Below are 13,821 nucleotides of genomic sequence, written 5' to 3'. Positions count from 1 at the left end.
CTGGGGGTATGCTTTCAGAGTCCAAAACATTGGGTTTTAGCCATGTCTCAGAGAGGGCTACAATGTCAGGTTGGGTATGGTATAGCCAAGCATGAAAGTGGGCTATTTTGTTTCTTAGACTTTGGGTATTGATGGTCAGGAGCTTGAGGTATTTAGGGTTGATAATATGGGTGGTAATGGGGGGAGTTGGATTGCTGCTGCTAGTTGGTCCTGGGTTGGGGTGTATCTCTCCTGCTAGGCATCGGTAGTCAAAGGGGAATGAGAGCAGGGGTTTAGATTTACTCCTGGAGTTTTGTGGGAGGTACAATAATCCTTTGGGAATATGATGTTTCATTGAGGAGGATAGGAGATTTACTTTGATGAAAAGAAGTGGGTTTGGATGAGCAAGAGAGGGGGATATTGAGTGAAAGTGAGTTGTGGTAGAGTGATGATTAGATGATTGTTACTTCATGTTATATATATATGTATATATATATATATATATATATATATATATATAGAGCTATATATATATCTACATACAGATATCATTATATATATATATATATATATATATATATATGTATATATATATATATATCTATATATATATATATATATATATATATATATATATATATATATATATATATACGTAATACATATATATATATATAAATATATATATATATATATATATATATATATATATATATAAAAAAATATATATATATATATATATATATACGTAATACATATATATATATATATATATATATATATATATGTAATACAGATATATATATATATCTTTTATATATATATGCTTATATGTATCTATATTTATCAATATATATATAGAAAGAGAAGGAAAGATTTTCTTTTTCAAATCAGCGTGCTACATCACTGGCTTTTAACGAAGGCTAACAAATGCATGTAAAAGTAATTCATCTTCCACATGCTCAGTTTTACGGAGTTTATTTACCTTAGACTGATAATAAGTGTCAGTCATCTCATGGAAATACTATTTGACTGTAGCTTATTGCAGACTGGTTTTATATGCAAATACATATTGCTATGCCGGAATTAGGAAATTCTGTCTTAGCTAATATTTCATCATATGAACATGAAGTAACAAGATAAATAGTTATTAGTTAAGGGTAATCATTCTTTTCATAACACCTGTTCATGATATGTTTTTTCAAAATTACCAAATATAGCCTCTAGCATAGTTGGTTAGTTTATTTTAGTGATATGGCAGAACACTATCAGGTAAAAACCAACACATGCATTTATTCCTGTTTTCTGTTACTGACATAATATCCCTGCTCTGAATTACACCCAGGTTGAGATTGCAGATGAGTACCATATTGCACAATTCTGATTAATTTCAGTAGCTGCAGTTCATAGGGCGTGGGTGATTAGGAGAAACAACACTGTCATGCAAGGGATAAATACTAAGGTATGCAAGCTTATGCTAAAGTATGCATAATGACATGGAAATGAGGAACTCCATGCAAATAAGCCAGAATATGTATGTAAATGATGACACCCACAATTATGGACAAATTCAGAAATTTAAAAAAGGGGCATGCTGTGTCACTGCTCATACCTAATTTTTACAGGGGAAAATTATGGTGCACATGAAGGGAGAAGTACTTTGTTTTGCAGTAGCTTTGAAGCTGCGAGTCTACAGAGTTTGTATGGAAATTCCTCTATTCCACAGCTCTACAGTAAAAAGCAGAGTTGCACAGAATGACACTAATGCTTTATATTCTGCCAAAAAAGGTTCATTGTGATGTGTGCTGGCAATGGCAGTGAAGCAACTTAACACAACTGTCTTTCAATCCACACAGTGTGATTTGCAGACACATCATCAGAAAGTTTTAAAGTAACCAGTGGTGTTCCTCAGAGCTCATTGCTGGGACCTCTCCTTTACAGTATTTACATTTCATATCTCCATGCAGGGAGCCAAGGGTTCTGACTGAAGAACTTTGCAGATGGCTGTTAAGTCAGCCCCTCACTCCCAAACCCTCCAGAATGAATACTCCCTAGTAAACTAATGGTGTGCTAAAATGGGCTCAACTAAATATAAAAAAGGTCTAGTATTATCAGTTTTTGAGGGCAATCATTCCCCCCATCATAACAAATAGACAAAACACCATTGCAAAACAAAAATGCTGCCAGGGAACTAGATACTTGTGCTGATACCCATTCTTTTTTGACCATCACATGACAAGGGTTGTCAGGAAATCCTTTTATTTAGCTCATCAAATTCGCAAAGAAATATTGTCAAGGTCTAAAGAGGTAATCATTTCCTTATAATAAGCACTGATCAAGCCAATTATCAAGTGCAATGCCCCCTTTAGGATGTCTCTCATTAAACATATTAGATAGACCCAAAAGGTTTGTAACCAAAGAGGCCTAAGGTCCCTGAGCTTGAAGATGCTGAAAATGTTCTCTCTTTATTCAGTGTCTTACAGATTTTTGAGCAGAGATCTCTGTCTTGCTTACTTCGCCATTAGAGATCCGATTGACCTGGACCTACTCTAGCTCTGCAAGTCCAATATCTTGACTTATACTAGAAACAGTGAGCTAAATCTTCACCAACTAATAAATAAATCATGGTGCAGGGATAGTTTTATAACCTAGCACTTCTCAAAACATTGCATTAAACTTCCCCCTGCATGTTAAACAGTGTCACTCACTACCTTCCTTAAACATAATCTAGATGACTAGATGGGTATCTACAAATTTGCTCCCAGATTGACCGGTATGGCCCTTCTGGAGAAAGGAGTTGTGGCCTTAGGGAGTGTACTGGCAAGGTCTTAATGGTCATAAGCCTCAGTGGTCTTGGAATATCTATGAATATATAAATCTATGAATGAATGTTTCAGAGACCTGTTGAAGACTGGTGTGGGACAGAAGGAAATGATGAGGCTTTGCCTGCTTTCTTTCTTGGCGGATAAACGAAGAAGACATGCAGAGCTGGCAGCAGGCCTTACTCAGTAATGATGATGGTTCTCCCACAGATTGGGAGCTGTGGATCCACCACTGTTGCTTGCTGAGACAGATTCAGTGACAGATAGCCCTATTCCTTTAATAGCATGTCAGTGGTGCAGGTATCATTAACAGTTTACTCCAGCATCCTCTAAGCAAGTCATAAATAATGAAATCTGCCTTGTTTATTTTCTATTTCATCTTAGTGCAAACAATGTATTTCAAGCCACAAAGTTTATTAGGTTTCAGTATCAGATTTTTATACCACAGATTTTTTTCAATTGTCTACTCATTCATGTAAGCATAAGATTCTTTGCTTAGAAAATACAGTTGTGTAATTTGAACTTACAATAACTGTAGATGTTTGAATGATCACTGTTGCAATAGCCTTAGCTATATGGGTTATATCCTGTCAAGGATATAACAGACAGACAGATTCCAAAACTTCAGGGCACCTACCACGTGCCCAAACTGTCAAGTTGGAAAGAGAAGGTTCCAGAAGCCCTTGGAGAATGGTCGCAGCAAAGGATGATCTAGACGTAGAGAAGGAATCCAGCTTATAGTGCTTTGTAAAAGTTTGTATAAGGAACAGAGCAGCAGCTTCTAGAACAATTCTAAATCCATCCTTTTCCAAAAAGCCATAGAACAAGCCAAAGTCTTTGTATAGTAGACCTTGACCCTACTTGGAATAGATTTGTCATGGTGAGTATAGTAAAAGATAATAGCCTTTGAGAACCATTTGGAAATAGTCTGTTTTGACACAGTTTGTCTCTTGCCTTCACAAGAAATGAACAATTGATCTGAAGATCTGAAGGACTTAGTTCTGTCAAGATAGTGCCTGATTTGTCTGTGGACATCCCATGGTATGGAGTATCCTTTATCCCTCGTTTTTAGGTTCAGGAAAGAAAATGCAGATAGGGATAGTTTGACTTAAACTAAACTCAGATACTGCTTTAGGCATAAAAGAAGGATTTGCTCTCAAAGAAACCCTGTACATGTGAAAAAATGAGTTATGGTTGACTCACCATAAGATCTTGCATCTGAGATACCCTTTTTGCAGTGGTCAGAGCAATCAGTAAAACTGTTTTCCATGTTAAGAACTTCAAGTCAGCCAGATTAGCTAGTTCAAATGGGGCAAGTGTTAGTTTCTCTAACACAAAATTAAGATCCCAAGGATGGGCCGCCAGTTTACTTGGTGGCCTCTTGTGCAAAACCCATTTCAAGAACATTTTGACATATGAAGTCTGTGGAAGAGAAAGATCCATGGGCAGACTTGCTGAAATGGATACTAAATAAACCTTGATAGAGGAATAAGAAGGCCCATAGGATATTATCTTACACCAATATTGTAAAGTCAGAGAACAACTAGCCCTGAATGGATGCTGGTTATATGATATCAAAAATCAACAGGTACTGCCACTATATATATATATATATATATATATATATATATATATATATATATGTGTGTGTATATATAGATCTAGGACTGTTGAACGGAACTTCAACAGTCTGAATCCAACTTTACCAAACGCACTTTAACGAAAGTGCTTTTACCAAAAAAGCACTTTTGCTAAAGTGCGTTAAAAAATAAAAAGAAAAAACATTTATGCAGGGAGGCAAGCCCTCCTGCACCCCTCCATGTGGGGGGTTATGCCCCCCTACTTTAATATTCTTACTCCGAGATCACACTACAGTGGGGAAAAGGAAAAAAAATTCCCTTATCTGCACCGTAGTACGATCTCTGCAGGAGTCACACCCCACAACTCCCTCTACCTGTAAGCATACTTCCGCAAAAGTGTTTCTTCGGTGAAAATCACTTTCGCGGAAGTATGCCCAGCCATTTAGGAATCGGTGAAACAGCCATTTGCGCATCAGTCCTAGACCTATATATATATATATATATATATATATATATATATATATATATATATATATATATATATAAAATTTTACATTCTATAATCAAATCTTAGCTGTCCTTAATTTAAACACACTACTAATAGCAATATTTTAGACTGGGAAAAACAGCAGTGTTATGTATTAGCTGCCATAAAAGTTCCTTATATTCTGTTTTACTTTCCTGAGGTCTACCCCTTGGGTTTGTAGTACTTTTTCTAATATAGTAAATAAGAATAATGCATGACCAGGGCATTTTGACAATGTTTAAAACATGCATTATTTTCCAAACAATTCTTAATATTGTAATGTTCAGAAATGCATTTAGAAAGAGCTCTTTCAGTTTTGCCCACATAATATGAATCATATGTTGAGCATAGGGTTACATAATAACATTTCTAGTATTACAATCACATAACTGAGGTAATGAAATCGTCCATCCCCTGGTACATATACTATTCCCCTCAAAAATAAAATGGGAATAATTACAATGCCCACATTTCTTTATACCTCCTAAATAATCATTGGAAGAAGTCTCAGAACTAGTCCTTTTCAATACAAATTTATTTTTAATATTCTGTCCTCTTTTATAAACAAAACAATGGTACTCACCTATAGTATTTAAAACATCATCCCAAAATGTAAAAATATACTATATCTTTTAATATTATCTTTCACAAATCCAATATTCAGTTGAAATTTCAAAACTAAAACTCTATTAAAATATTTATTCTTAGCACACATGTGGGTACTATTAACATCTATGGGACCATTTAAAGAACCTTCTGTGGTTCCAGTTAACCCCCTTCCCAATAAAGCAGAGAATCTAGAATGTCTCCCCAAGGTAACTTCTTTACTTATAATAAAAAAAAATCATCAGATACCCTATGTGTTTAAACATTATGGACAATTTATCAGTTTTTGAAACCCTATGATTAATTGGATGTATTTGTTCACATGGTTACTTTTGATTTTATTTAAGCTGTGATTATTCAGTCTGTACTTGTTTTAATGAAGTCTGGATACTTGGTACCAAACAAAAGTACTTAACTATAATTAAATGTTTTTTGAATGCCTTCAGTGGCAGTGACCTTTTTCAGTTTGTGAAACTGTTGACAGTGGTAATTTGGTGGCATTGTTCGCTCATTTTTGGTTATTTTTTGTCACCTGCTACTTTTTGAAATGCTGGTTATGTTGTTGGTACCAACTATTAACATTTTCTATTTGCTAATATATGATTTTCTAGTAGCAAGCTTTCTTGTCTTCATTAGTACCTGCATCACATCCTCAGTAAACAGACGCCTGAAAGAAATTAAGACCCTATCATCCAGGCAGTCAGTTAAAGATAAATGATGTCTGAGTGTATCAAACACCCCTGTTTTGGTAGGACTAGATCCATTCTGTGAGGAAACTTGAGGTAATTGCCACTGGCCATTTGCAAAAAAAGGGAGAACCATGATTGCCTGGGTCAGAAGGGTGTCACCACAATGATCTTGGGGAGTCCTTCTGAATCTTCAGATGTACCCTGAATATTAGTGGAAAGGGTACAATGGCATACAGGAACATTCCTGTTGAAAGAAAAGAAATCTGTTTTCCAGGCCTTCTTGCATGTTTTCATAGAATATAATTTTGCCAGTTGATTGTTGAGAGAGGAGGCAAAGAGGTTTACTTCAGGAACTCCCCACAGATGGATCAGATCTTGGAAGACCCTTGGATCTTGTTTCCAGTTATGAGGATCTGCCCTTATCTTGCTTAGCTTGTCTGCCACATACTTTGGCTCTGATGGAATGCAGGATGCATGTAGAGTGACATTGTATTGTGAAGCTATATCCCAAGCTAACCTGGCTAGGCTTAATTGTTGATGTACCACATCACAGTGGTATTGTCTGTAACCACTTGAAGAGTTCTCAGAGAGCAAAGATGGTTCAGAGAATTGAGTGCTTTGTTCAGGGCAAGTATCTGCTTGATATTTATGTGCTTGCATCTTCTGTTGGTGTTCTACACCCTCTGCACTTCTCTCTCTCCTGAAACTGCTTCCCAAGCAAAGTTGGAAACATCTGTGGAGACTGATTGCTTTGGATCAGGTGCAGAGAAGCGGGGACCTTGATTTAATGATATCTGTTGTATCTACCAAGTATTTTATCTTCTGACAAACCCTAGAACTGAAATGTGAAAAGATAAAGGGCATTGATGTTGGAATCAAAAAGATTTCAAATATGACTATATCTTTCTCACATGGAGTCTTGCTAGGAGTATCCTGAAAATCCTAGATACCATGACATTCAAAATCCTGAGGTATTCCCTTGCAGTGACTGAAGTCTAAATGAAGATCTATTTTTCCTGTGAAAGAAAAGCTCTTTCAACTGAGGTGTCTAGCCAACATCCCAATCCCAAAAACACAATCTTGTGTAAGGGAGCCATGAAAGACTTTTGAACATTCTCTTGGAATCCCAGCTTATGCAAGATATATCTCACCTATGAGAGAGATTCCTGATGCTTTGAAAAAAAACTTTGCAAAGACAGGCAAGTCATCTAAATATGGAAAAATGTGGGTACCCTGTAGCCTGCAATGAGCTATAATTGGAGCTAGACACTTTGTGAACATGCTTGGTGCAGTGGATAGTCCAAAGGGGTAAGGCAGAGAACTGATAATGTGATCCAGACACACACAAAACTTTAAGAAATGTCTGACATCAGGGTGAATAGGGATGTGATAATAAGCAAATTTTAAGGCTAGTATACCAGGAAACTTGAAGGAGGAATAAAGAAGTAATAGGTTGTGAAGTAACATAATTTTGAATTTGGGCGCTATCACAAACAGGTTTAGGAAAGAAAGATTCAGAAATGGTTTCCAAGCATTTCCTTTCTTTGGCACTAGGAAGAGACTTGAATAAAACCCATTCCACGCCTGATTTTAGCACTCCTTGAGACAGCATGTGATGAAAAAATAGGTGAAACAAGAGTCTATTCTGCAGGATGAGGAATGACCCCCTGGAAAGGAGGAATTTCCACTCTGTGTCATCTGTAAACCTGATGAATTATTTTCAGAAACCATTTGTCTGAAAAAAAAACCCTGTTGCCAAAGAGAATAATTGAGAGTCTGACTTTCTGGAAGAGAAAAAGTGTAAGGATGGGAGGGGGTCACAAGATCTCTTCAATAGTCATTCAGACTTGTTGGGCATGTAACTGGTTTTGGGAGGTTTGAGACTTCTTTTTGGAAGCTCCTTACCACTTCTTCTTAAATATCTGTTTATCTGAATTCTGTTGAGACAGTTTATTCTGTTTTTTGCTGAAATTAGATGAGGAAAACGAAAATCCCTTGGACCATTTGGAAAAGGAGAACTGAACAATCTTAGAGATTCCTTGGATCAATCTGCCCCTTTCATCATACTTTTTGATCACCTCTGCAGTATCTAAGAGAGAATTTACAATCTCCTTTTTTATATGATCTGGGAGTTTCTGAGAATGCAGTCAAACAAACCTCTTTAAAACACTACCAGTGTGGCCTTTGCCCTGGAAGAAGTATCAACAGAGTCATACACACACTGCAAACAGTGAGTAGTGACCTGTGCAATAGAAGAACCTAAGTTATTTAAGGCAGATTTTTCTTCACAAGAAGAAACTGTAGATGAAACATTCATCATACTTTCACAATATGTTGGAATAAACTTTAACACATGAGCCTGGCAATGTAAAATTCTGAAATTCAAAGCTGCATAAGTATACACTTTTTTCCCATACCATCAACAATTTTCCCATCCTTAATAGAAAGAGTAGGATTGGATTTAACTAAGTGCTTAGCAACAGAGGAGTCAACTAAGGATATAGTTGCTGAGTCAGGTTTTAGAATACTGTACAAAAATTTAAAAGACTGAGGAACTTTATACATCCTATCTGCCTTTGTAGGGACAGCTGGTTGACTTTCAGGAAAATTGCAGGCAGTAATACACTCATCCTCTAAAGCAGACATGACAGGAAGAATGGGCATAGGTTCTGGTAAATCCTTCTGGAACAACTCATTGTATTTTGTGAAGGCCTGAAAAACCTTAGTGTTCTCCCACTGAAAAAAACTGGGAAATTCTAGCAATAGTCTCAGGAAAAGAGAAGCCCCTACAGGGAGATTCAGATTGTGAGCTCTTCTCTGAGTCTAAATAAGAAATCTGAGGACAAAACCCTAAATTTATCACTGCATCTTCCTGATCAGATTCAGAATCTTCAATCTCTTCAGGAAAGGAGGTATTCCTCTTTCTTTTACCAGAATCCACACTACACAAAGGATCAATAGCCTGAATCAATACTCATATCGAAAGAAATTTGAGGAGGAGTAGATATATGCTAGGTTTTTTGTTTCTTTTTGACAGAAAAAAATTAGGCCAACCATGTTATTAATGGCAGCCATTGTTTCCCCAGGGAAGGGCACAGCATTCTGACAACAGGAAAACCTTCCCTGCTCCTTCTCCCAAGACTGACAAGAGTGGCTCTTCCTTGCCCATGAAGGGACCCATGAGGACATGGCTAGCCCCTGGTCCATAGTAGTTGTAGGTGCTACACCAGAGGGATCTGGGGTAAAAGATGAGTGGTCTGAGGTACAACAAATGGCCTCAGTAGAGTCACTCACCTGTGGGCTGAGGCAGATTGCTAGCCTGTTGTGGTGGCAAGGGCTGTTTGCTTAATGTTTTCTTTTTGTGGCCAGAAGAAGGACCAACCATGGGACTGACAATCTGTTCCATTGTCAAGCCAAAAATGGTGTCTCTATCCTAGGGAAAGCAAGTAATAATGCCAGTAAAACTACATGTCCACAAAAGTTACTTTTTTGACAGAAAAAAAGACAGTAAAAACGCTTTCAAACACCATGGCAGCCCCACAATAGGAAAATAAACACAATTTCTGCACAGAAGATATTTTAGCAGTTATTTGACCTTACTTTTAAAATGACAGAAACAATGACTTCTCCAAGTAGTCTCAAACAATCCATTAAAACACAACACTCCTAGCTTTAAAATTACTTTCTTGAAGTGCAAGGTAATAAAACATCAGTTAAAAAAATGAAAGAAAATGGAAGTTTTTTTTTCCCAAAGGGAACTTATCTGCCCAACAAAGGAGCAGCACTAAGCCAACTGTCGATCCTCAAAAGCCCCCATAGAGGAGTGTACTTGTCTTTTAGTCAACTCAGCTCGAGCTGCCTGAGAGTATGGGTGCGTGGAAGGCACCCTGAAGCTTTGGAAGCTGGCCAGCTGTTTTATATCCTTGACAGGATGTAACCCATATTGCTAAGGCTACTGTAGCAGTGATCAATATGAAGAATATCAACATCTCAGTTTGATTTCACTTCTTATGCAGTGGTTTTGCACTGTTACTTCTTTCAGTTTGATTTCGCTATTAGGTGCTAAAACACATACTTTGTTTAGTTCACAACTTTGCCTCAAAATTTGTTAGTACATATTTCTGTCCCTGGAACAGATTTCTTTCAAATATTAATAACCACAGTATTACTTTAGAATCAGAGCTCGTACGGTTTCAGCAGAAATAATACATCCATCACAATTTGCTTGCTGTTTCCATTTAAACATTACACTGCACATAGCTGCACTCCGTCATAACAAAGTAACAATCAGAATTTTTGGTCAGTTCATAAACAGCAGTATTTGCATAGTTCATTGTTTTTTGTTACTGTAGATTCAAATGCAGTCAGTTTTCTCCATATTATATACATTTGAATGGGCTAACAGTAAAAATATGCAACATCACTAGAATTCTACAACCTAATAGATGATCACCATGTTGCATACACCATGTAGCATTTACAGCACATTAACCAAAGACACATCTATACAACATAGCATATACAACATGTAAAACTCACGTATGAATAGAACATTAAGCATTATTTTACAGTGAGTGCACATCTTCCCACTGAAAAATCAGCTCACAGGGAGCAGATAAGGTATATGCATATGTTACTAATCAGTTAGACTCACTTGTGGGCCTGTAACCAGAAAATTACTATAGTAAACGTTTGAGAATATAGTGACATTTGTTTGATTTGACTGCATGATGTGCAGAATTAGCAAAAGGATTAGTGCAATAGCAGTGCTGTTATTTTGATATGTATGATTTCATTGGGGTTGTAGATTATAGATGGGATATGATTTAGAATAAGAAATTATTTTGGTAATGAGGTTGTTACAAGTGCAGGACCGTTTATTTGAGAGTTATATCTTGTAAGATATTTTAAATTGTTGATATGATGGGATATTTCTGATATATGCTAGGATCGAGTGCTACACTTTAACAATACATACAGACTATACACAGTCACCATTCTTATTTTTATATTTTTGAGTAACTACTAGTTAATGATTTTGTTCCCTGGGGGTGTGTACTAGTTTAATAACTGACTGGTGGCAGGGCATCTGTCTTTGGTATAGAGGACATAGGATTTACAAGACAACTGAGCTTGTTTCTGCATTTCCATTACAAACTCTTAGACCTTGCTTCTCATTTCAAGGACGGGCTAGCCCATCATGCACCATTTTAAATGCAGAACTGTGTCACACTGTATAACTTGGAGGGGTTTGTTCCAGAGAAGGGGTATGTGATGCATGACAAATCTATTCCTTCTCTTAGTCTTATTTATTTGTAGGAGTAAATTTAGAACTCTAGCCCTGGTGTTAGCTGGACTGTTTGTTTTTTTAAGGTATAAGAGTTCTTGGACTGCTAGATCCCTTATAGTCCTATAAGCAAGGCAGGTTTAGCCTAAAGCATCTATAAGAAACTGGGTGAAGGGATATAGTCTTCAGTTTATCTTTGTAGCTCAGATCTTTTATTTTTCTCATCTTTTCAGTTGCAAAGCTATGTGGTCTTTTCATATGCTTAGTAGATACATCCCAAATTGGGGCATTGGTTCATAGGTTCACAGGTTCATATGTGTATACTAAGGTAATGACCACTAGGGCCCTAATAAGCCTAGCAGTGCAACCCAAATGTGACCTACATATTTGATTTATATACGTGGTGATTTACTGACTGCCTCTGTCCATCAGAGACATAGGTGTCAGACCAGGGATGAAGTTCCGATTACCCATTCAATGGTCCAAGTTGAGCTTAAATGGGGATAGGGAGGAACTCTTCTTCACATGGATAGGGACTCTGTTCCAGAGAATGGGAATTATCTGTGAAACATATCTGTCTCTCCACATGTCCTATTTATGTCACAATCAAAGTTTAGGACTTTTAATCTAGTAGTTTTGATGCTGTTTGTTTTGTAGATGTGCACAAGTTTCATCAAAACAGGATCCAAGGATGCCTTGTATGCTAGGCAAAGATCACTTCTCAGAAGTCTGTTTGATACCAAGTAAAGAGACAGGGCTTTGAGGTGATCAGCATACAACATTGTGTTTGCTTCCTGTATTCTTTTTGTATGGAACCTTTGTGGAAGATCCAGTTGCTGTATGTTTCTGGTCACGTACATACGATGGTGGCATTATACTCTATGATGGGTCTGATCCGGTCATGTACATATGAAGGGGGCATTATCCTCTGTGATGGGTCTGATGAAAGCCAAATACAGTGGTAGGATGACCTAAATGGACTTAGATTCCATACTCTTGCTTATAGGTTGATTAACATTGAAGGCTTTTCTTACTACCATGGACACATGTTGATAGGAGGCTAAGTTACTATCTACATGAATTCCCAGATCTCTGTCTAGTGACTCAACGTTTAGGAGTGTTTTATTGTTGACATACTTACCCGGGGTTGCAGATTTCCCAAAAAGTACTGTAATGCATTTCTTGGTACTATGTTTTATGCCGTGGCTTTGGCACCAAGTGTTTTTCTGTAGTAGACCTTTCTAAAGGGTGTTCTTATCTTGGGGTGATTCAACGACTGCTCCCAGTTTGAAATAATCTGAGAAACTGGTTAGCCAGAGGCCTTTAATATTGGCCTTTTCTTCCGAGAAGTAGATGTCAAGGAGAAGTGGGCCTAGCACAGAGTCCTGGGGGACTCCGGTGTTGACTGGCCTCTTTGTAGAGGTAGCCTCACTGATTCTAACCTCTTAGGTCCTATCAGTGAGTCAGCTAGCTATCCAGCCTCTTATAAAGGGGTTTATAGTTAGTTCTCTAAATTTGTTGACAATGTCTGAGTGGGATATTGTCTCAAATGCTTTAGCCAGACCTAGGCAGGCACACTTTCCCCCTCATCCATTGCTTTAGGGGCCTTTCAAAGAAGTCCGCCAGATTCAGCAAGCATGACCTTCCTTTGACAAAGCTGAACTGTGATGGATCCAGTGTATGGAGTTCTCCTATGTCTGTGTTATTAATTTCCATAATTCTTTCAATGACTTTACAAATAAGACTAGCCAGACTAATGTGTCTGTAGTTTCTAGAATCATTGACGGTCCTCCTTTATGAAAAGGGATGACCATTGCAGTCCTTCATTCATGTGGCATCAAGCCTGTGCCAAACCTGTTTTAAGACTATAGTTAAATAATGACTCCATGATGGGTCTAATCAAAGCAGAGTACAAGGAAGTGAGGACTACTTTTGCTCTGAAAGAAATACTTTTTGCTATGAATTGTATAAGTTAAAAGGATTTTCTAATCACCATTGCAACATAAAGGTGAGGTGTGTGAGAGAGCTGTCCTCCTGTGTGGCTTCATTAGCTTCTCTGAATTCATGGGATTTCTTTGTTTTTTTTTTAATTATGTTCCTTTTTATTTTCTTATCTAACTATTAGATGTTCTCCTTAATATGGGTGTAATTTGTTCTGCACAATTTATTTGTTTGAGGACGATCACAATGGTTTGCTATCAAATCTCCCCATTTGCTTAGATCTAGCTGGAATTGCCAAATTAATACATTTCTCCAGGTGTGAGTAGAACTTTTATGAACAGCATTGCAGTATCAACATTTTGGGATATATTCTTATACTTGAATTTGGGGG

The sequence above is a fragment of the Protopterus annectens genome, chromosome 1.part1 (genome assembly GCF_019279795.1).
Source record: "Protopterus annectens isolate FY-2018-M chromosome 1.part1, PAN1.0, whole genome shotgun sequence".
NCBI classification, from domain to species: domain Eukaryota; kingdom Metazoa; phylum Chordata; order Ceratodontiformes; family Protopteridae; genus Protopterus; species Protopterus annectens.
Note: the sequence above shows the minus strand (reverse complement) of the source record.